The sequence below is a fragment of the Gallinula chloropus genome, assembly GCF_964237585.1.
Source record: "Gallinula chloropus genome assembly, chromosome: 3".
Lineage (NCBI taxonomy): Eukaryota > Metazoa > Chordata > Aves > Gruiformes > Rallidae > Gallinula > Gallinula chloropus.
The window spans coordinates 22,980,342-23,004,067 of NC_140087.1; positions in this window are offsets into that span (position 1 = coordinate 22,980,342).

A 23,726-nucleotide genomic window follows, 5' to 3' on the forward strand; every position below is an offset into this window, starting at 1 on the left:
TACTTGGCAGTCAAAATTACAGGTCAGCTATAACTGTTTTGAAAACATCTACCTTTCTGTTTATGAATTTGTTCTCTAATTTTATTTGGTATTGCCTGCACAATATTGTGGGGAAGAACTGTGTTATATAGGGAAAGTAAAATAATAATAATTATTGCCTACTTCAGTCAAGTGGCCACAGTATGTCAGAAAAGGGTAGAGATACTTGGCAATAACACCATATTTTTTCTGGCCCATGCTACCTTCTCCCACCTTTCACGTGGTTAATTATCTTGCGCACCCTGTAGCACATAGCTGTGCATTCAGCAAAGATGCCTGGGATAATTGAAATGACATTTAGATATTGTGCTGCTTCTCACCCCTTCCTGATGGTGCATCTCCATTCATACAGTATTTTTGCAATTTATTTCGTTGCTAATCCCTAACACACTTTTCTAGACTGTTTTGAAAATATTGTGCATTTTAAAATGGTCTTTCTTCTATTTAATTCTAATCAAGCACTTGTATTATCTCAAGATTACTATTTTCTCTTTAAAAGCAATGCTAGCCACTTCTTTCAACTGATGTGTGTGCTAGTTCCTTCCAGTCAATAAAGAACATTGGATCCAGGGATTTAAACAGAATTCCAGCTGTCTGACGATGGCCCTTACAGTCTAAGTCTGAGGGATGCCAAAGAATAACCTTTTCACAATGGTTGAGCAAGTTGTGGGGGGAGGGGGTGAGGGATTAAAAATTCATTTCACCTCAGAACTAGTTGACCTTTGGGACTACTCGGACATTTCCCTGGGATGTGGCAATAATGTTTTAGAGGCCACTTGAAAAGACGATTACACTGCATGGCCCATTACTGAGAGGTAGCCAGTGTCTGAGAGAGTTACTTGAGAAAACCTCCTGGAATTGCTATCTCAAAAGCTGACGGTCATCCAATAAACTGAGATCACATATGTGTAACATTACAGAAGTGTCAGCTCCGTAGCATGCTATCTGCAGGGAAGTTTTCTCAGAGTTGTGTAAGCAGTCTTGTGATTTGCTTGAGAGATGAGGGGAGACATGTGCACCATAACTTTTGGCCTCGGCCGGAAGACGATGACTTCAGAGATGTTAGACAATCCAATAAGCACATTTGCTGTTACAGTACACCTCTCAGCCAGGCAAATGCTTCTGCTGTAAGCCAAATTTATGTTTCAGGAAAATCATGTAATTTATCAGCAAAACAGACCAGACCTATTGTTGCCTACAGAAGAGCTTTCAGAGGTGACAGGAGCGTGGTCCAAAGAGTTTGCACTGCAGCGTGTGGGGCTTTTCCGTCTCTCAACATGTTAGAACAGGCAGAGATAAATGGGCAGATTGGGATCTCTGTAACTTTATCACCCCGTGCTTAACAAGGCAATGAGTTGGCCATAGAGACATTCCCAGAAGATATTCCATGAGATCTCTGGAGCCAGGACTGGATTTTCAAAGAAGCCAGGAGAAAAACACGGTATTTTCAGTGAATGAGTTTCCTTTCTACTGAGATCATAGCATACTGAGAGTGGCTAATTTAGCTATCTGCAAAATGTTCTTGCAGACTCCCTGGCTTAAAAAAAGAACCAGCGTTCCCATGCCCTTCATCTCTGTGCAAAACAAAATGCTGGCAACCTTAAGCAAGCTGTGACACTGTCTTCTTTTAGATACCTATTTGAGGTCACAAATTCTCTCTGTATTGATTCATTCTAGGAGAAGTGAAATGGAGCTGATGGGCCAAACTCATAGGTATCTGATACCCTCAAATTCCTTGGACCTCAGCCATTCAAATAGTAGGGTTAATCATCGCATTATTCACAGTAGTTGATGGTCTCCAAAAGGCTTTGCCAGTGCCATTACATCTTTCAGCATAACCAGTTTAATTGATTGAGAGCATCTGTTGGGCTGAGGAAAGATGTGAAGCTACATATACTCATTTCCTGAAAAACAGAGTAGTACAAAATGCCTCTCTTCAAAGTTTTCTAGCTATAGTGACTTCTTGAAGACTTTATCACTACTCAGCATTTTGATAAAACTGGTAGAAAGAACAGCAAACCAATGCGGGATGTAGTGTTGCAAATCCATCCAGAGTTCCTTCCAAAAATTCATAATTGTTGCCATGTTTTCCCATTGTCCAATTTATTCCAGGAGTTAACTGAAACTTAGTGATAAAAGCAGAAACCTAGATTTCTAAAACATAGACTAGAGTTTGCATCCGTAGGATGTAACAGACTTCTCAACAACTGCCCCAATGGAAGACACCCGTACGGGTTTGGGATGGATGTTTTATGGGTCCCACAGTTCAGCCCCTGGCACAAACAAGCTGACACGAATGACAAACAGGTTACAGCTTTTCATTTTGGAAGTAGAACTGATCTTAATAACATAATGCTGCACAGGGTTTTGTGAAATGCTTCACACCATCTCAGACACCAGAAAAACCATGAATGTAAGCACTGGCTACTGCACCCATTCTCCTTCTGGGCAGACTATTAGTCTCAGACAGACGAGTGTTACTAATGTTGGACAGAAAATACCAGTTCTTTTTCTCAAAGGTGATTTGGACTATCTATATAAGAGTCCTGAAAAGTCTGGGGAGACAATATGGACTAAAAAAAGACAAATCCAGAGATAAATTTCCTGATTTTGAAAAATAATTCCAGGGAGGAAGGAAAGACCTTTGCAGAAAGTTTTTTATTGTCCTTGTTAAAGAAAAAATAAACTAGAGGGTCCCAGGGACCCTTGCCCCTTCACCTTTTAAGTCCCTGGGACCTATGGGATGTAGGGGAGGGCATAAGACAGGGGACCAGCTAAGAGAGGAGAGATGCTAAAGGAGAAGATGTTGGGAAGTATGGCCTCTTCTCACTGCCTAATCAAATCAGGTGCACAAAGAGCTCTTGGAATAAAACTGGGATAGGAGAAGCTGGGACAGGGGTCTTGGGAGACATCTATTGCAGTGGCATTCAGCATAGGAGCTGTTCCTGAACTGCTGTGCTGCTGGAAAGTCTTCATCCATGGACTGGTGTTGAGATGAAGAATGCCAGCCTCCCTTTCTGCCTCACACTGAACACCCTCTGAGAGACACGAGTTATCTCTTGTATCACTCAGCCCCTGGTAGCAGAGATAAGCCATGATGGGTGAGAGGTCAACAGCTATGCCATTGTTCTTGCCTATAAAAGTGAGGCCCATGAATATTTCCAGTATGCTATTTATCCTTATTTCCCCCTTTTTTCATGTATGTGTGGGAAGCAGAGATTTCTGCGGCTGCTCACACTGTGATTCTCAGCACCTGAACTATGGGAAAGTTTGGGTGGGAACGTGAACCTCGTGCTGCTCAAGCATTTACCTTGTTACACCAGTTGCATTTTGCCTGCTGCGAAAGGCAGGAGGTGCTGCTCGTGTGCCTGCCTTGTGCCAGCTTCTCCTTCCTCTGTACCCTGGGCAGCAGCAATTGCTGCCTTCAGCTAACCACCACCTGAAGGGAACTTCCAAAGCTTTCTGTGTTGGTCTGACAATGGATACCATGAGCAGACTGGTGTCACCAGTGCAGAGGAGCTATTCCAGCCTGTCTTTGGCCTGTGTAGGTCCTGACTCATCCCCATCCCATGGGCAGAGGCAGCAGGGTGTGCAGGCAGCCTGAAGGCGGTGGAAGAGGGAGCGATGATGCTCTTTTGCGTGGCAAAGCCGACTCGTCACTCTAGCTCAGCAAGTGCCGCAGGCTGGACGTGCTGCTGCTCTCCAGCCTCCAGCCACCAAGTTTCCCTCCCAGCGCCAGCTTATCGAGCAGAGGCTGTACAAGCGCGTAGCTGAGCGTATTGCGAGGGACAGCAAGATGAACGCTGGCTGTGGCTGCGGTTTGTGCCGGGGGGCAGCCGTCGTCGGGGAGACACTGCCATCTCCCGACACCGCGCTGACGGGCGCGGCGCTCTGTACCCGCATCTCCCGCGGATGCAGCGCGGCGAAGGGCTGATGTACCTGGGGTCCCAGGGGTGATTCACGCTCACGTTTGGGTTATAAGGGGGGGGTTGGAGAACTGGCCGCATGCTGCCAAGCATCCAGCGGGAGTGGGTCATGCTCCGGGCTGCCCAGGCGGTCACGCGATGATGTAAAAGCACAGCGAGACGGATGTGATGCAGGGAGACAAACTCAAGTGGAACAGGGGTCTTGGGAGACATGCAAAAAGACTTGTTGCTGAAAACTGAGTAGGCTATCACAGGCCATACCAGGCACCACCATTAACAGCAAGGTAGACAGGAATCAGAAAATTTCCTGCGTTTCTTCCAGCCTGCACCCTCTAAGCGCTCACTTGGATCTCTTTCCTGGAGGAGGAGGGCATTTAAAGGACGCAATGGCATCATTTTCTCCTCTAAACCAACCCCAATACGTGCTGGCAGTTGGCAAAAATTCACGCAACTTTACATTTAGCTGGTAAAAATGCCGCTCCACTTCGAGAAAACCAGAGCTTGCAAATGCTCTCACTTTTTTTTCCAAGTGAATTCGGGCAAGAGGCCCCAAAAAGCCCCTCTGCGCTCTGCCCGTGCCTGAACCCCCCGCGCCCGCCGCTGCTCCGGCGCACCGGGCCGCCTGCGGGACGCCGGTGGAAGCGGAGCTGGGAGCGGGGCGGAGGGCCGGCAATTCCCCGCGGCAGCACCAGGGGTCATCCCGGTCTTTATCTCCACCTCAGCCCGGCTTCTCGGCGCAACAGCACCAGCAACACCTCTCCCCTTCCCCTTTTCCCTTCCGACTGCCTACGATAAACCTGCTCTGCAAATAAGGTCGTGTTTAGACAGGAAAGTGGTGGGAATTTTGTCTGAGTAAAGACAGGAGGATCCGTCCCGGTAGAAAGGCTTTTGAGTAGTTTACAGTATTTGCCTGTAATTGTACACATTCCTTGAACAAATCGTGTCCATTCATTTATTATCTGCGCTAAACAACCCAGTAGGTCTAGTACACAGGTGTGTCACTCACCCTTGCTTTGGGGCTGGAGACATCCGCGATGGAATGTAATTTTTCCACCCAGAGATTAGTTATGTTAATGCAACGTCAGAGGTGACCAGTTTGGGGAGACGTGGAGAGAAGGGAATATGGGAGGAAAAACAAGCTGAACAAAATGTTCACACAGACTTGGAATAAAATTATGGAGAACAGGTGTTTGCTTTCTCCCCTGACACGCAGAAAACAGTGATGGATTTGGGGTTTTAACAATAATTCTTACTTCAATTTAAGTCATTCTCTATCTGGTGATAGTTTGATCTAAAGGGTAAGGAAATCAATGGGAACTTTCCCTGGGCGTCGGATCGTGCCACGTGTGTCAGTTGGATTTATTTGTCATGGGAGTAGTAAAAAGGAGGAGAATGTTTAAGGCTGGAAAACCTAGGGCTTTGCTTCTGGTTGAAGCAGGTTACACAACTAATAAATGAGCCCCTCCTGTCAACTACTGTGAGTGTTTTCTATGTTAAATGCAAGGTGCTTGAGGCCCAGAGTCCCACAGGAAAAGAGGTGCAAGTTTAGGGGAAGGTAAAAGCTGCCTGTGCATGTGTATGTGTGTGCATACACACACAGATACACACACACACACGGTGTGACACTCTTCCATGGCTGCGTATTTCATCTCATACATGAGCAATGCAGTACACAGCCTTGATGCGCTTTGGGCAAAGAACTGAGCCTTTAAAGCCCAACCATACCCACCAGAAAATTAACCCCTTCCTACCTGAAATTCCTCTGTACTTCCCTTGGAAAGAGTAGGTCACCCTTCTTGTGCATCTTCTTTTTTCTTTTTTTTTTTTTTCTCTTTTTTTTCAGGAAGAATGGCTAGAGAGAGAGAGAGATCTTCAGTTCTCAATGTATATAAAAACATTCATTCTGCTGTTCTCACAGCCTTAACTTTTATTTGTTGTAACAGGCTCTGGTGCTTCAGTCCACATCTGTCCAGCACTTACACAGATAATGTAGCCTGAAACCTTTAATGGATGCCTAAGATTACACCATGTCGGCACTCACTCCTTGGCTTGTCTTAAAGTTTTTCATCATCTTGGCCAAGAGTTTCCATTCTCTTTAGCCCCCAGAAACATCAGGCAACCCCTGTGCAATTTATTGCAGTTTATAGTTTCTCCACATGAACGTCACTTCCAAAATATTCATTAGAAAAATTAGTCACTTACAATAAATGTTACTTTTTTACAAGAAAACGCAGCAATTATTTATTAAGCATCTGGATTTTTTCATCACCACTTCATAATGGGGATGAGCCTGAACTGGAACACCTGATCTAAACCCTATTCTGACTTTTGGAGACTTTCAGATCCAAGTTCTTTAGAGCTGGGATTGTCTTCATTTTGAGTCTTCTACAGCTCTGAGCACATTGTTGGCACTTAACAAATAAACAATAGTAATCCAAATCTGGACCAGACATTAATGGTTGAGCATATCTGTACTCTATGAAAAATGTATATGTCTTCCACATTACCCATGCTACATCAAATGCTATATTGGACTTCTTTCTTTTGTAATCATAAATGTTTGTGATTAGAAATTCCATCTGCCAGCCCACAGCTCACAAGGTTGCCAGGAAAAAACACCATCCTATGTGGCAGCTCCATGCCATAATCCAGAGGCGTGGATTGGGGTGATGAAGTGGCTTTTAGACGGGTGCTGCAGGGCAACAGTAACTTGAACTGTGGCAGCACCGGCTGCAAAGCCCACCAGGGTTGGGTCCCAGCCTGGTGCCAGCAGGCACACCTGGCAGGGAAGGAGTGAGCTGCTTGTGATGGCACAAGGGAAACATGAGGCTGTGTCTCATCACAGAAATGGGACCAGTTGTCTCGTTCATTCCCAGGTCTCAGAGAGGAGAGAGAAGTTGGCTTACCCAGGCTGGATGTACAGGGATATATCTTCACATCAGCAGTCCTTAGATAAAGAGCACTTCATATAAGGAAAGGGATCTTGGGGAGCTTCCCCTCACAGTTATTGTCTGCCAAAGCCTTCCTGCTAACATCACTTTTGCTTTACACGAGCAGTGGATCTGGGGGGTTATGCCACTGTTTGGAAGTGTTCAGATTTGTAAACTAAAGAAAGAATGACTGAAGAGCATCTCACATTGTCCTCCCTCAGGAAAGAGAAGTGCCCATATTTAACAGGGACGGGCCCAAATGCAGCTGTACAGTAGCGTTTACTATAATCTGTATTGCTTTGCTCCAAAAGCTATACTACATTTTCCTTAGCATCTGCTTTTGGATATTTGGCCTGCTATGTACTTCACAGTGGAAATGAAGGAAGAGTGAAATCTTCTGGCAGTTTGCAGAGAACAGAAGGAGAGAACATAGATGGAAAAGTGCTCCAGCAGAGGTGGAGTAATGGCAACTGATATGCAAGGGGAAGTCATAGGAAACAATGCAATCTAACTTGTTCCAGCTGCCTGAGCAATCACAGGGACAGTGCCAGATGTAATATAGTTCTGGTTAGCATGAGCTGAAATGTGGGATAGCCTCCAAAAACAAGGACCGGGAGAAGAGAAGCAGCAGCTTGTTTGTGAACAAAAGACTAAACCATTTGGTTGCTAAAATACACGCAAAGGAGGTATCCCATCCCTTTGCCCCATGTGCAAATCGCATCTAATCTGGGGAAAAGGCAAAGGAAAAATATAATCCAGTTTGTGGTTGCGCTGTATTCATGTGGTAAACACTAAAGGCCATGCTAAATGGAAAGGAGAACTTGGGGAGCGTTATGTTGGTTGTGCAGCAATTGAGTCCAATGTTTTAACAAACTACTGCTGCTGTGTTTGAGAAACTGCATTTTTTAAATGTGAATCAACCGGAACAATTCAGAACAAGAGAGCAGCTCTAAGAAACCCTCCGTTAGGTGGTCAGTTCCTCCCATGATTATGCCATAGGATGGAGGGTCTGAGTTACCTCGGGACTCATTACCTAAGGTACAGACGGCCAAGGACTAGGGTCACTGAGCCCAGCCTGTGTGCCCAAGGAAGAGACTAAATAATCTTATTCTGAACGCTCTTCTACTCAATCTAAATTTGTCTCAAATCACTTTGTACTTTGTTCAGTCTATGTGTCTATGACTGTTGAGTTTACCTTTCCCCAGGGTCATTTAGATGACGAAGGAAACCCAGAAGGACCACGTAGATCAGGTTACCTCCTCTATCCCATGGATTGCTTGCAACTGTTGTCCCACCCTAGAGAGCAGGGGCAGAGCCGCAAGGTGGGCAGGACAGGCAGCAATGTGAATGTTCTCTAAAAGTGTTTTGCAAACGAGCCATGCTGTAAGGAAGGATCATTCTGCCCCGGTTTCCAGAGCACATTAAGAAATAACTTCAAGATGTCTTTCCATTTTTAACTTGCTTGTATTGTCCTCATGAGGGTAGGATCCAGCTGTCCAAACTGCTCGAAGTAGCAAGTCAATCAGTAATGTGGTTTGAAGGAAAGGATGCTTTTCTGGCTCCACTGAATTTCAAAGTCACTTGGCAATGATTGCCTTTATTAGTCTGCATTAAAGCAACAACATAGTGTGAGATAGGAACCATTATTATCCTCATTTTACAGAAAGAAAGGAAGACTTGGTTGTCAGACAATTTACTTACTCCGGGGTCTTGGTCCATTTCCATTCTTTCTCTGACACAGAAGTCACAGCTCTGAGGAGGGCAGCAGGCACTGGACTAGTATGAATCTGCCACTCATCACCACTCTCAGCTAAGAAAACAGGGCAGGACCAGATTGCTCAGCTTTGCAAGGGAGTGAAAAAAAACCCTGCAAAGCAGAGTTAATCCTTCAGTGTTAATGACACAATGGGCTTCAACAGGAAAATCTCTGCTCTGCCCAGTTTCTGAGCACTGCTGTGGTTGTCCTTCCCGCAAATATGATCAATTATCATATACTTGTTAATATTTATAGATGTTGCCACATAGTGTAGATATAGCTGTTCCTTCCCCCACAGCCACAGTCTATTTGAGGGATAAAAGCTGTTGCTTTCTTCCAATCAAAATGCCATCAGTCTTACGAGTATCAGATCTGCGTTGAGTTCTTGTCACAGAAACGCTTTACATTTATCACCTGGCTTGTGCCACCTTTGTGCCCTTTCCCCCAGGGACACCACTTCTGTGGAAATATTAATAAATGACAAATTGCATTTGTGTAATCTTGTGAAATGTTTTGACTACTAAAGTTGTTCCATAGCAGTTCATTAAAGGACACATAAAGTATTTAAGTTTACATTTTATAAAAAGATCAGGAATGCTCTGGCTGATAGCTTTCTTTCTATTGAGCATCTGTTTCCTATTTTTTTAACGGCTTTCAGCAGTGGTTGGCCAGTTTTGTACTAATAGTTGATCTTAACTGGATCAAAACATTGTAATTTCTTAACAAAGGTTAGAGAGTGTCCTTCTAACACAGCTTCCTATGGCTCCAACCAGCAATGTCTGCGCATCAACATCTGGTTTCAAAATATTAAAAATGATAAACACTTCCAGATACAATCCATCTGGCCTCCCAAAATTCTACATCTGCATAATTTTGCTTTCCTTTTAAAAACCAAACACTGGCTTAGTTTGGCCCTGCTACACTTCTGAAGAATCCTCCTCCTTCTAAGCGCGGGACAAAGCCCATGGTCGAGTTCGGTTGGAAGTGGCCATCTGTATCTGGCCGACTGTTGTGTCTAACGCTGGCTGTGTTAGTACGTGATGAGTGGAAATGCTTCACTTGGTTAGCATACTGTGTCTGATTGAACCAGAAGGGAGGCTGCAGTGAAGAAATCATGGTGTGCTGAAGGAGCAGCGAAGTTTGCCGTGCTGGCTGTGATCGGGGTTTTGAAAGGTGTGTGCTTGCTGCCCATCTGCACCGTGTCAGCCCCCTCGAAGGCAGCACACCAAGCCTGCCGGACCGCTGCCCAGTGCAAATGCAATCGCAGTGTGTGATTCACTGCTTCGCTCCAACGTCTCAGGCTTTCTTCAGCAGCATATTCCTTGGCTCTAACACCCTGCAAGACAGGTCTGCAACACTGCAAGGGTCAGAGTAGTGGAAGGGGGACCACCCCTCTCTCTTTTGGCTGGAGATACTTCCTGTGGGATGGCTGCTGCCGCTGTGACTAAACAGCACTGGACTACTTCCTCTGGCCTCTCTCCCCTTCCTTTTTATTTTCCATGCCAATTCAAGGAGCTCTGTACTCTTGAGTCCCAGACTGCTTTACCCAGATGGAAAGATGATTTGTATTTCATAAGCACAGAGAAATAACAAGTCATTCTTACGCAGGTAATTGTGTGCAGAGTATGCAATGTCATTGGCTTCGTTAGCTTTTACTTAATGATGCCACTTAGTGTTCTACACTATGTATGTAAAGGAATGGTGAAATTAATAGTAGCATGTGGAAATTAGTAAGTAAGTGGGAGATAAGTATTCCAAGTTCAGTCAAAGTCAGCTCATCTTATAATTTTTGTGTCCCTCAATGGTCTAGTTTGCAATGAGACAGTATTTTTTCCTGAGCTTTTCAAAAACTGAACAGGTTCCAGTAAGCTCTGAAGGCAGGACACTGAACAGGCCTTTCACCCCAGCTGGAGTGCTCCAGGTTAAAGCTGAAGAGGCAATCAGGATGGGAATTAACAGTTCTTTCACTCTTCCAAGATTTTACTGTCTCTAATGAGAGCACCTGTACGTAAAAAACAGGAACAGGCAACATCTCTCAGACTAGGACAATGTCCCAGAGAAGTCATCCATACTTAGACTTGGCTCTTGGTTTGTAGAGACTGGGTACCCCACAGTCCGTTGCACAATACCCCAGCCAAAAATATACTGAGGCTCATGGCCGTACCTTGGATGGGATGGTTGATAACTTCAACCATGAAAATTTGAACCACATAGATGAAAAGAACAACTACAGATATTCATTTCATTATGGAAAACATTCCAGTCAGGACAGCCACCCTAAATATTTCATTCCATCGTCATGCTCATTAGTTGCATATACTTCTAAATACAGTTTGAGACCAACCTTCCTGTGTAAATCAGAGACAGAGAACATCATGCTAACACTGCACCTAAACTCTCATGGCTCCTGTGGCTGTTGCTAATGTTTCCCACAGTGGCGATGGCTTTGCCAGGTGCTGAGGAGCAAAAGGATGGCCAGACCATACAGTAAGCTGAGAAAAACTATTTTCCGTGGCTGCACTAGTTACATATGCTGCTGTTGTCATCTCTTAAATGTAACTGCATCCGTAAGTATGTGCCGAGTGCATCAGCCAGAAGAGGCCCTTAAAAGGTTTGGGAATGACAAATCAGTGAGAAAACCCCAGGGCAAACTACCAGCAGGTATTGTCAAATAAACCACCTTCCCCTGCTCACCTGCAACAGACACAAAAAAAAGCCAAGGTGGCAAAGGAAACTTGTTCCTCTCTTGACTGAGATCTGAGGCAGCTCCATTCTTCGCTGTTCACAGCCAGAGATTCCTTCCTTTCCCATCTGTACTTTGAAGGAAATTCACGTGAAGGTTACCTTTGTTCTGAGACACTTGACTGTTTAATCTTGACAATAATTATTTTATTTTCAATCTAAGCAGTCAAGTTAGAATTTGCTTATCACTGAATTAACTCAGGAAAGTGTCAGTGTTGTCTTAGGTTTCTTAATGCCCCTGAGCTGCCAGTCATAAATGACAGCCAGCCCAGTGGTGTCCTTGTGCTGTGCTGGTTTAGTCCATCCAATCATTTGATACGATTTGATCATTTGATTACCATATATCATTCTTAGGGTGGCAAGCAGCATCACCATGTGCATTGTCCCTGGTTTTCATCTCTGACAGTGAAGTATTTTTTTAACACTAGTCTTCAAAGTCTCTCTTTTCTTCTTTCCTCTCCTTCCCTACCTTCACCTCCACTGAGTTCTTTCATCTTCCCTTTTCTCCAAAAGAACCTTTTCCTCCATTGTGAACCCAGCAATTTTACTGTCATAAGGGCAAGTGGCTAGATGAGATGGTCACAACCCTTTTTTTTTCTCATCACTGGCTGAGGAAAAGGAGCTCTGAAAATCTCTGGATTAATTTATTTTAAATTGTCTGTACAGGAAATCAGAATGAAATTATGTTCCCTGTTGAGGGTTTGTTTTTCTTTTAGGAGGAGGGAGTAGATACCCAGTGTGCTGTTAAATTGTGATGCTGCTTCTGACCACCTGCTGTCCTGCCACATTTCTACTGCTCAGAAGTGCGCAGGGCTCCACTCTCTCTGCCTTGGCTGAGCAGCCGCTCCAATGTAAGGGAAGTTTATTTTCCTGAACAAAATGCCTTTGGCTATGAGACACTAGCAAGGAGAGCAGTGGCTGTTGTCAGCCCTGTACAAGAAGGATGTTTATAGTCCCTGAATGGGACATACTGAGAGCTGAAACCGGGGACAAGGCTGCAAGATGAGTCAGGCAGGGTGCAGGATTCAGAAGAAACCAGAATTTTAAGCAGTTATTTCATTACTGGCATGAGGCTGCAGAGCTTGTCTTCCCCAGTGGGAAGCACCTGTGATTGCTGAGAAATAACAATGCACTGGTGAAGCAGTTCTTGGCCTTACCGTAAGACGGTCAGTCACTGGAAAGAAAATAGTTTAGAGAAGGCATTTTGGGAATCCTAATACTTAAATCTACTTTAAGATATAGGCAAAATTATTAAAAACAAAATAAATAATATTAAATTGAATAATGAAGATTTGCCCCTAAAGTCTGCCTCACGGGTAGCTTTAGCTATTTGTCATGACTTCAACAAAACATGAGTGACCTGCATAGAGGAATATGCCCTGTGCTGGGACACAGGGAGTACTTCCTGGAGCTACAGGCTCACTACCAATTATTTTGTTTGTGTAGACACTTAAATAAAACTGAATTAACTTGAGATGAAGTTTGGATACCTTTATGGTCATGTTTTTTCTGTTGAATAAATTTGCTACCATCCATGCTTGGAGGGAAGAGGATATAAAAGCAATAGTAGATGTGTTATTTGATGTCAGAGAATAATGAACCACACTGCGTGTTTGATTGTATCAGTCTTGGAAACCAGGAATATGAACAGTATTCATTCAATCAATGTTATCAACACAGCTTAAATACTTCAAATAAGCTCTATATGAGGCATAAATAATTGCATATTTTGATGTAGCAAACACTCTAAGAAAATAAAGTAGCCTCGGCAAATAATTTGTATTTATAGGCAGCTCACATAAAGTAGAAGAATCAAATCAGATAATTTGCTGTTACATATTCTCTAGCTCTTAAAAGGTGTTTTCCCTTTATTAAACAAAAACAGTTGAGTCAGAATCTGGTTGTGTTTCTAAATACAGAAATCATTGTATGATTCCCATGGTAAGGAAGCAAATCCATTTTGCCAAAGCAATGTTGTAAGAACTTATCCATGCTCCCTGACACGTAGATAATATTAGCAATTACTTTTCCTATCTGATAGCATTGTTTTAGTACAAAATTCTTATTGCTTTAGAAAGTTTCTTGGTCTGACCTCAAGATCCCTGACCAGTAATGGCCTAAAATTATTTCAAATAAGGCTGTCTGAAAATAAGAGCAAGCAGCAAGAAAATTATACTGGCTTAAAATTCAAGTGTCCAGGTTACTGCAAATTGATTTAAAATTCTGAAGAAGCATTTTAAAAAACATTAAAAAATTGTCTCTTCAGTTGTAATTTCCACACTCTGCTTTCACTCACACTGTAGTCAATAAATAAAGGCTGGGAGGCAGTATAATATTAATATAAGTCTGAAAGAAAGTGTTTGCATGCTATATTTAGTCAATAAATAAAGTTTGAGAGGCAGAATAATATTAATATGTATGGGGGAAAAGTATAAAAGTATTTCCAAGCTATAGCTCAGAGTAACAGGTTATATATGCAAATATGTAACCCAGTTGCTGGGAGACTGTATGGATGTTCAGCGGGTATGAACACTCCAAGCTATATTAAGAACTAAAGGCCTTACTTGTTCAATGATGAGCTTAATTAAGCTCTCCAGGTCCCATTTAGTAAGACATTTCCATCCATTCCATTAGTATTACATGTTCCTTCAATTACACAAGTTCAGTCTTATAATAAAGGAATGTGTTTCCTCTTCCAGATAAATACATAACCTCCTGGGGATCATCTCCACTTGAAAATTAGCTTTCCATAAATGCAGGTGGGAAACTAAACACAGTAACTATTTCTGTGTAACTCCCCACATAGATATTGTTATTGCACATTAAAAGTGTTTGCTTACGGATTATTCAGGAATGTTGATCCAAAATTGCTGCTCCAGAAAACTGTTTAGGTGCAATGCTACATTTGGAAAAGTCCTTCTGATCTACATTCAAGCCACATAAACCAGAAGAGGAGTCAAGACAGACAGAACTGTAATGCCCACATCGGCTCAGCTGGCAGAAAATCATTAACAGAGATGTCCAGTGCCAGTCTCAGCCTTGATGATGTAATTCCAAAGGATTTCCACCGAGTCAACCCGATGACTGTGTACCAGAGATGAGATCAGAACTATGATTCCTTGGAATTCCGTAGTCTAGATGTTCCAGCTCTGGCAGGGGGGATCTTTTCTAGGTCCCTTTCAATTCCTAACGCTCTGTGATTCTGTGATTCTGTGAACCAGCTCTGTCCTCTCCTACTTACATGTTACTTCTCCTCAGGATAACTAACAGAGTCAGATGAAAAGCTAAAGTGCTTGTACCTCACACACAGAAATTACATTGACCATTGTATTAATTTAATTAAGGGCTGTAATTTAATCTCACATTTAGAGGCAATTGCATAGAGAGGCAATGAGGGAATCCCCACGCAACACTCAACTAGTCCCAGTTGCCTGTCATCTTATCCAGAGGGAGAGCTTCCTGTTCCTTCTCTCCAAACATTAGAGAGTGATCTTGTCTGAAGACAGGGCAGCAGAACTATATCAGCTCTGTGGTGTGAAAAGGGGTGCTAAGATTTCACACTGATGAATCTTGATTGTGCGCTGCTTGTCAAACCCTTGGACCATCAAACCCAGATGAATTAATGATCCCTTCTATGCAGTTCTCAAAATGCTCCTTTCTTAGAGAGACTTGGAGAATGGGTGTGGCAGAGTATCCTCTTCAGCTCGTAGCCATTCTAAAATGCTAACACTGACCTGGGGCCTGTCCCAGTGACTGAGTCATCTGCAGACATCTAGTTAGCCACAGAGAAGTGCTGCAGAGTTACAAGACTCTGTAGGACAGTTGTGGAGACACAAGTGCTGAATTGAACATGTTACAGGACCATAAATTAACTACGGGTAATTAAGGCTTTACAGGTTATTGCTGGTCATGTGTACCCTTCTGCCCATTGCAGGCAGGAAGAATTACAGGAGCATTTATGTGCTTGTTTGCCTAAAGACAAAAAAATCTTTGTAAAAATATAAAATCTGGAAATAAGCTGGCTGGTGAGGCCTTAAAATACTGGCTGCAAATCAAACACAGGAAAGGTATTGGTGAAGGCCATGTCACACACAAAGAAGAACGCAGTCATATTCAGCTTTGCAACCTTCCTTGGGCTGTGGAAACAAATCAAGCTTCGTTTAGCCAAAATATCCTTGCAACTAGACAGAGTTCTGCTTTGTTTTTGTATCTTAAATGTAAGCATCAATGTAAAAGGGCACCGATGACTGAATGAAGCTGTACTTTTGCTTTTTGTAAAAAAAAAAGACTGTATTTTCCTAAGACCTACCCCAACCACTTCACTCAACAGCACCCTTTACAAATAGCGTCTGCTCTTAAAAACAAAAAAGATTCCAATATTCAGTCTTACTGAAGATGGTGCTTGCCCCTACAAAGTACAAAGTGATAGACTTATAAAACTAAGAGTTGTACAATAAATTGACCTTGACCTCTAAAGGTCAAATTCAGCATTAGCTTACTTCTCCAGAGAACATGCTCAGACCAGCTATTATTCTTCCTGCCTAGGCTGCGACTGTGACAAATCTTTAAATCTCAACGAGGTGGTTCTAGGGTTATGTCGTAGTTTTACACGGCTGGGTTCTGGTGAAGGAGGTGCTGCGGGGTAAATATCACGTAGGTAAATATGTGCCTGAAGTGTCATCTTTACTCTCCATTAAGAAAGAGTTAAACAAAATGTTTGAATGGAAAGTTGAATAACAAAAGACATTTATGATGTTTACTTAAATTTTCTGGACCATTAAGTCTAAATGACATGAGTTATTGGATGCTATATCTGGCCAAAAAATCTTTTTGACCAGTCTAAGTTTTACTACATGCTGAGCTGCCAGCATCCTTATTGGGGAAAAAAAATAAAAAATATCTGTGGTCAAATCCTACTTTTCTCAGTAAAATCTGGATTCGGAATAGCCATTCATGCCAGAAAGTACCTTTTGAAGTTTACATTAACATGGATATTTATTTATTTTCCCTCTGTAACAATGACAGTGGTTGAGATAAACTGTTTAATTCTAAATAGAAAACACATCTGCTGTTTCTGCATTGTTTGTGGTTGCTGGAGGGGTGACAATTTAAACCAAGTAGCACACATGACATTTTAAGTGAGATGTTGTATGAGGATTTGCAGCTGCTGCACTTTCCTATTTTATTCTTGCCTGACGGCACTGCTCTGTTGCAGGGCCTGCAAACCTTTCCATCCCCAACACAGCTCCCAGAGGGAAAGTTTATACACGTCCTTACATACGTGCAAGCATGCGTGCACACATGTGGTATTTTTGACATGCTCATTTTGATTCCCGTTGAGCAGGAGAGCATTTTCTACACTGACTGGGATTTCGGTGGCCAGCACAGCCCTGAGATGAAATCAGTCTAGACTTTGCTAATGGCTAGGTGATGAGCAGGCATCCCAGAGCTCCAAAAGCAACCTGCAGTTGTGTCCTGACCCACCAGTGTTGGACAACTCGAGCCACTTGGGAATCCAGAGTGTTTGAAGTACCCCTGGGCTGTGATTCATTTGGCACTGGAAACCTGCAAGGCCGGCCCCAAGCTGGCCCCGTTCTCTTCAGCAACATCCCTGTTATCTCAACGCTGCTGGACAGTGTTAAACAAACAGAAAGTGCTGCGGGATTGGACTGAGCAAGGTAATGGGCGGTGAGAAAGGCTGGCCCTGCTCCAGCCAGGGGAACTGTGAGAATGGACACAAGAGCTGTCACAGCTCCCTGCTAGCATCCCCTCCTGCATGTGGAGGCTTTAACACGGGACATTATATACCCCCCACCCCAGCTAAAGACTGGCTGAGTAACAGGATTCATTTGTGCCCAAGCAACTCACAAATACAAGCCTGATGCACAAAAGCGGGTGCCTCTGAAGGGCATGCTGCAGTGCTGACCCCAAAACTAGGGTTAAATGATCTTTCTTTGGGTGCCTGAAGTGGTTTAGTCTCAAGGACACATTGGTCCTTTCAGGTTAATTGACTTGGCCCAAAGTAAATGGGAGTTACATTTCTAAATCATTTTGATAGTTTGGAAATTTTCATCTGAGACAGTGAAACTCCCTGCTTCCTTTGCTCCCGTGTTTCTACGCTGCTTTAAGCTATATAAAACCTGTGTGTGTGTGTGTGTGACAGTGTGGTAATGCAATCCACAAACCAAAAGAACAGTGTGGGTTGATATTTGACTCGTATATTATGGCTAGAGAGACTAAAATGCTCCTGAGTGCTGCAAAAACCTTGGGCAAGCATCTGAAGGAGGGCTAGGGCCTGTGTGCTCCTTGTACGGTGCTTCCACTGCATTTCTGGTGATTTTTTTGTTATTTTTTTTTCCATAGCTTGCTAGAAAAGAGGCTTCCTCCTTCCCTTCTAGAGAAATCCTGCCTTGTATCTGAAGGGAAAGCAATGACGTTTTCTTTACTGTTGTGGGATATTGCAGTTCCTCCTCTCTGTTGTTCCAGCAAAGCAAAAGCTTCCTTTAGGACCTTATAAAATGCATTGAGCAGAGCAAATTATTTCCCTTGGGAGGGACCAGATTACAACAAGCTTCAAATATTAAAAGAAAAAAATTCCCAGGGAGGAGCCTCAGTATCGACCTCCAGGTCACCATCCCCCACAGCCCTCTTTGCATCATGCAAACTGAACTTTGTCCCGCACTACTAATGTGCCCAGTGTCATTTTCAGAAACAAAGCATAAGCACACCAAGTGCCAACTTAATACAAATGTGCTGCCTCTTCCTCTGGTTGCAGTTGTGAGAAATTGCTTGTGTTTTAAGAGCGAGGATGGAGAAATCGATTCCCAGGTTGGGCCTCGCTGCAGCCACGCAGGCAGGGAGGAGGGAGGCCAGCTCTGGCACGGGGTGCACGCACAAGCTTTCCTTCAAGCCCTGTTACTGAGCTGCACATAGAAGGGGATGCGCGGCCCCGTATGCTTTGGCAGGGCATGTTTGGGGTTTTTTGTAGCACTGGCCCCCATGCAGCAGCCATTGAGAGCGGGGCCACGGGTTTCTGTAAGTTCAGGGAATCACTGGGCTGCCAAAGAAACCACATAACAGCTATTCAGCAGATGAACTCAAATAATGCCACAGCACTTGGGTGGCCATATTTATACTGGGCTAGCCAGGAATGTCAGGATTCCAGCATTCACAAAAAATGCACTTCTGGCACAAACTATCTCTGTCATTTCAGCTCCACTTCTCAGTCTCAAATGATCCATATTGTTAGGAGAGCCTTGGTGTTTGGACTAGCATGTGTTTCCCCACTCCATAGATTTCAGGAGCAAGGAAATAAGCCCTGCCTAGCCCACCTCCTCAGCAGTTCTGCTTTCCTCTAAGTAAGCAATGGCAAACATGAGATGGGAGAGAGATACATCTGAACTCATGCAATCTGTCACACTGCAGCATCTCCCGAGCACAGGCTTTTTACCCTTGGATCTATCCCATCTCTGTCCGCACAGCCATATTTCAAAGATTTGTCACGGGTCACATCTGCCAGCAATCATGTGGAAGAAACATAGAAACAGAGCAATGCACATTAGCTCTGCTTTCTTCCTCCTGCAGCCTTCCTGCGCTCTTGGCAAATGGACAAACTCCCATGCTGCTGACAACCAGCATAATGCCCACCCCAGAGAAGCAACTAGAAAGCTACCAGGAGCTTCAGTGGCTTTTGTACCACAGGATCAGAAACCTGCAAGCCCCAGTCATGCAGGAGGAGCCAAGGAGCTGAGGCACAGCCCAACAACTCCCCAAAAATGTCAGCCCAGCAAGCAGGCTCGGAGCACTGCAGTGGGCAGAATCACCATGAAAAATGTCTTACCACTCAGAAATCTTGTTTAGGAAGAATAGTAGGGGATGTTAGATTTGTTCAAGATTCCTGAGCATCTGGCAGGCCAAGGGAAGCAGCTCTGTGCTCCCTACCTTACTGCTTCATGCTTCAGAGCCCCGAGCCTCCTGGGAAGTGCAGGAGTAGAGCAAATGCACCAGTCCTCTTGAGATGGAACTTTTGCCTTCCTGTTTGTGCGCGTTGCCCCTTGTCAAGTCGCTGGGCACCACTGAGATGAGTCTGAGCCTATCCTCTTGACAGCTACCCTTTAAGTATTTATAAGCATTGATCAGATCCCTTCTCAGTCTTCTCCAGGCTAAACAGACCCAGCGCTCTTAGCCTTTCCTCACATGAGAGATGCTCATAGTCTGACATACGTTAAAAGCCTTTGATTTAGTGAATGTGTGTACTCTATCTGCAGATCAGACATCTCCTGGGAGAAGCATATTTCTAGGCTGAAAAGTCTCAGGTAGGAATATAGGAGCCCCAATTATGCTTAAAATGGATGAGGAAAGATAGCCCTGTAAATTGAAAGAGGATGGGCATCACCCTTTCAGAAGAAAAGACAGATGAGAGCATTCTAGTGGATATCACAGTCTCAGAGCCCTGCCCTGTTGGACTATGGTCCCAGGACTGCTTTTACAGAATTATTCCACTTTTCTGTGCTGTCCATAAACTAGCACAATGGGACAAAATAACCATAGAAGTTTTGTAAAAAGAAAATAAAAATTACATATCCAAAATCCTGTTTTAAAAGAACTGCAAACCCAAATATCAGAATACCAAAATCAAGTATTTCCAAGTTAGGTTTAATACATGTAATTTAGTCTCTGCAAGTGAAGTTCTACTGTCACACAAGACCAACTCCATAAAACAGGACTGATGTTCCCTCTGATCATTTGGGAGCATTAACCACATCTGGAGAAATCTCTCACTGCAAGGTTTTCTAAAGTACTAGAGGACTTGGTAGGATCTTTACTGATGTGTGATCAATGAACCACCAAGACCAGCTGGTGCTGAGACAAAAATTTTGAAACCTGGAGGCCTCATACACAAAAACATCTCTCTTCAGCCAAGGCAGTGGGCCAGGTGTTTAAGATACAGGATTTGCCAAAGTGTTTGGAGCCGAAACAGGAGCAAGACCAGGGAAACATTCATTGTTTTTGCAGTACTTTAGTATCCCTTTTCAAGTTTTTCTGGGTTTTTGTTCGTTGATTTGGCAAATTCAGTGCAGAAGAAAGGCTTGCACAATTTCCATTGAAGATGTCCCTCAAAACAAGGAACAGTATATTGAAGAAAGCACCAAAGTTTATTGAAAAAATTCATCCTAAGGCATTATTTTCTATGAAGATGTTCCATAAATACGTAATGAACAGGAAATATAACATAAATAATGTTCAATATTTTGTTGCCAACCAAAGAAATAAACCACAATCCCCTCAAAATCCCAGCAATGAGAAATTGATCCCAGATCTGTTCAAGTTAGTGGAAAGCTTGCCAGACTTTCCGAAGGAAATCTAGATCTTACCTGTCTCAGGAGGGGTCAGTCCTGAACTATACAAGATAATTCGCTGAGCACCGTGGAAATGAAGAATGACAAATGGAAATCAGGGGAACACACACACTGCTTGGTGTCACGTGTACAAGTGACATTCTGAGAACAGAGCAAGGATAGGAAGGGCAAGGATTGTAAGGGTGATTGATCCGAGCCAACCATGTTCACTAAAAGCCAGTGTAGGTGTGCTCATCAGTAACAGCCACAGATCAGCCACCCACCCAAAAACTGACAACACACTTTGTCGTTTTTGCTGTTTGCCCCTTTGAGGTGGCTTCTTCCAATCAGATATGGTGTATTCGAAGAACTGGTGAGCAGATGTTAAAAATAGGGACAGAAGCACATCACACACGTCAGGAAGTCCCTTAAAAATCAGTCCCCATGAGCATCGAGTGGCTGTACAAGCTAGCCAGCCTCATAGGCTTCTTCACCTGTGCATTTCAAGTTGCTCTAAACAGGCCTGCACCACAAGTAATGCATGTGGTATGCGAAGCTGGAAAACTGTGGAACATTTGAACTGCTATTAAATCTCTGATAATATTTAGATTAAAAACCCTTTGAGGTATGGATAATCTCCTGCTGAATTTATGCAGTACCTAGAAAAACTTGGGAGGGAGTGGAGAGAAGGCTGACGCTATGATAACTTCCCTGGGTCTATTTCAGGGAGAATTTCTATTTCTGTTGCTCCTACATCTAATGAGGGTGACTCAGACTATGCTGAAAAAAGCCTAGGAGCAAAACTGGTTATCCATGGTTCTTTTCCATATATAGGTAGGATACTGATTCGACCTAAATTTTACAAACTCCTCTGAGTAAAGAGGTATCAAATAGAGTGGCTGCATGGCACCAGGATTAGCCACAGGAGCTGTGTCCGCATGCTACTTTTCTTTTCCCAGGGCCCTGTAAATTTGGGGCTAAGCCAGAAGTAGCTACTGCCTCTTTGCACTGGATCTAAGCTCCGAGAAAACCTTGGACCATCTTTGTGCTGCTGCTCTAGGGAAAGCAGGTTTCATGTCAGACCACAGTCAGTGTCCCAGGTAACTTCTCCAAGATCTAAAAAAGCTTCAGCTTCCAGACTGGGCCTCCCTGGTTTGGAAGTGCTCCATGTTACTGAGGGTGGAAAGAGTGGGTGCAATCCAGCCTCACAAATTCCTCCGTGCCCATTGCTCATGTTGCATGAAGAGAGCCTTGCTGAAGGGGCACAGGAGCTATTTGCAGCCCAAAAGAAAAGGGAGCTCAGCCTAATACAGAGGGCTCCAACAATTATTCCAGTAAACCCAAATGCTTATAATCTCTTCTCACCCTAGTACTTCCTCCTTTAGAGCATATGGTCTCCTGTAGCAGCAGCGTGGAAATACACTCCTCAAAGTCACATCGGTTGTTCTGGTGATTTCATAATTGTCACAGAAGTGGTAATCCTCTCCTTTACAGATAATGAAATGTCTGAGTGGTACTGTATGACTGGGAGGATTACAGCATTCAAAAAGTTTGTGAGCCTCAGATTTTCTGAAGCCCTTCAGTTTTACCTGTGCCTGCCTCTAAGCCCATCAGATGACTGTGCTTTCAGGCTTGGCTGGGTGACTTCCTGAGGTGAGATTCATGGCCAGTTGTGGTACGGTTTGATCAGATTACCCCCAGCCCTGTCCCCTTGACTTCTGAGTTTTTACATGATACATTACACTACAGAGACCATATAGCTGGTGAGACTTGAAAGGTGTATGTAATTGTTTGGGTATTATTTGCATGGACGTGTGTAGATACATGCTCCCAGATCTAGGCGCTGTCATGATGATTAAAGAGGGGACAAGTCTCCCAGTGGTGGTCCTTTTTTCTGCCTGCTCTGAATTATGTCATTATAAAAATGCAAAAATTCCTTCACACCGAGGTATTTTCTCTGGTAACTACAGGAGTTTTACTCTACAATACACATTTCCAGTCAATGGAAGACATTTGCTCCTGGATGGATGCAGCTGCCAGAATGAAACAATGATACATGAAGGTCCAGGAGAAGACTTTAAATCCTAGCAGAACATGCCCAGGAAATATCAGTCATTTCATATAGTAACTGATTATCTTCATCCTTAAAAAATCAAGCTAACAGCTGTGCACTGTCTCTTCTCCCAGAATAAGTCCAGATCCCTTTTGACCTGATGTACGCTATTAATTTCTATTGTAGACTTTGGCAGTTTGCTTCATACTTTTAATTATACCCTCTGAGCAAGAAAGTCATCCTGAATAGTTTACAGCCCGTGCCTCATCTGCAAGCTGTTATGTCTTCCTTTGGAATTAGCAACAAGTCACACAACTTTTTATTTGAAACAACCCATTCCTTTTCTGGTGTATACTGTACTGTATTTCCTGCAAATTCCTATCCCTTCCAGCTGCAGTAGAACTTCACTTGCCATTGACTTGGACCCAATGCAGTCATTTACTTCATGGTTCCTGGACTTTTAAGGCCTGAAGAAGCAATTGCATTGTCTCGCCTAACTTCCTGTAAAATTAAAGCCATAAAATTTCGTTCAGCTACTGCAATGTGAGGCCTAATACATTGCACTGACTAGGATGTCTATTCCTCTATTTTTGCTAAAAGTTAATATGAAATACAGCGGTCACGATTGCATTCCTCAGTTTCGTATTCCCCATACGTGCCTGCAAATGACTCCAGAAGGCATTAGGCAATGAAGAATCAGACCAAAATGGTCAATCTTTCCTGATCAGTTTTCATGTAGCCCTGTGCAGAATGACTTCATTATCTCTTGTTTCAGGTTTCAGTAGTGCCTTACAGTAATCTGTATGTACTTTCTGGAATAGCAAATTAGTTACGTAATAAATATTATCATGCTGTCTATGGAGCTTGGAAAGGATCTCACTAAACCACATTTTTGATAAAATAAATATTTTCGATGGTCATTGTGGTTTTTTTTCTTTGGTT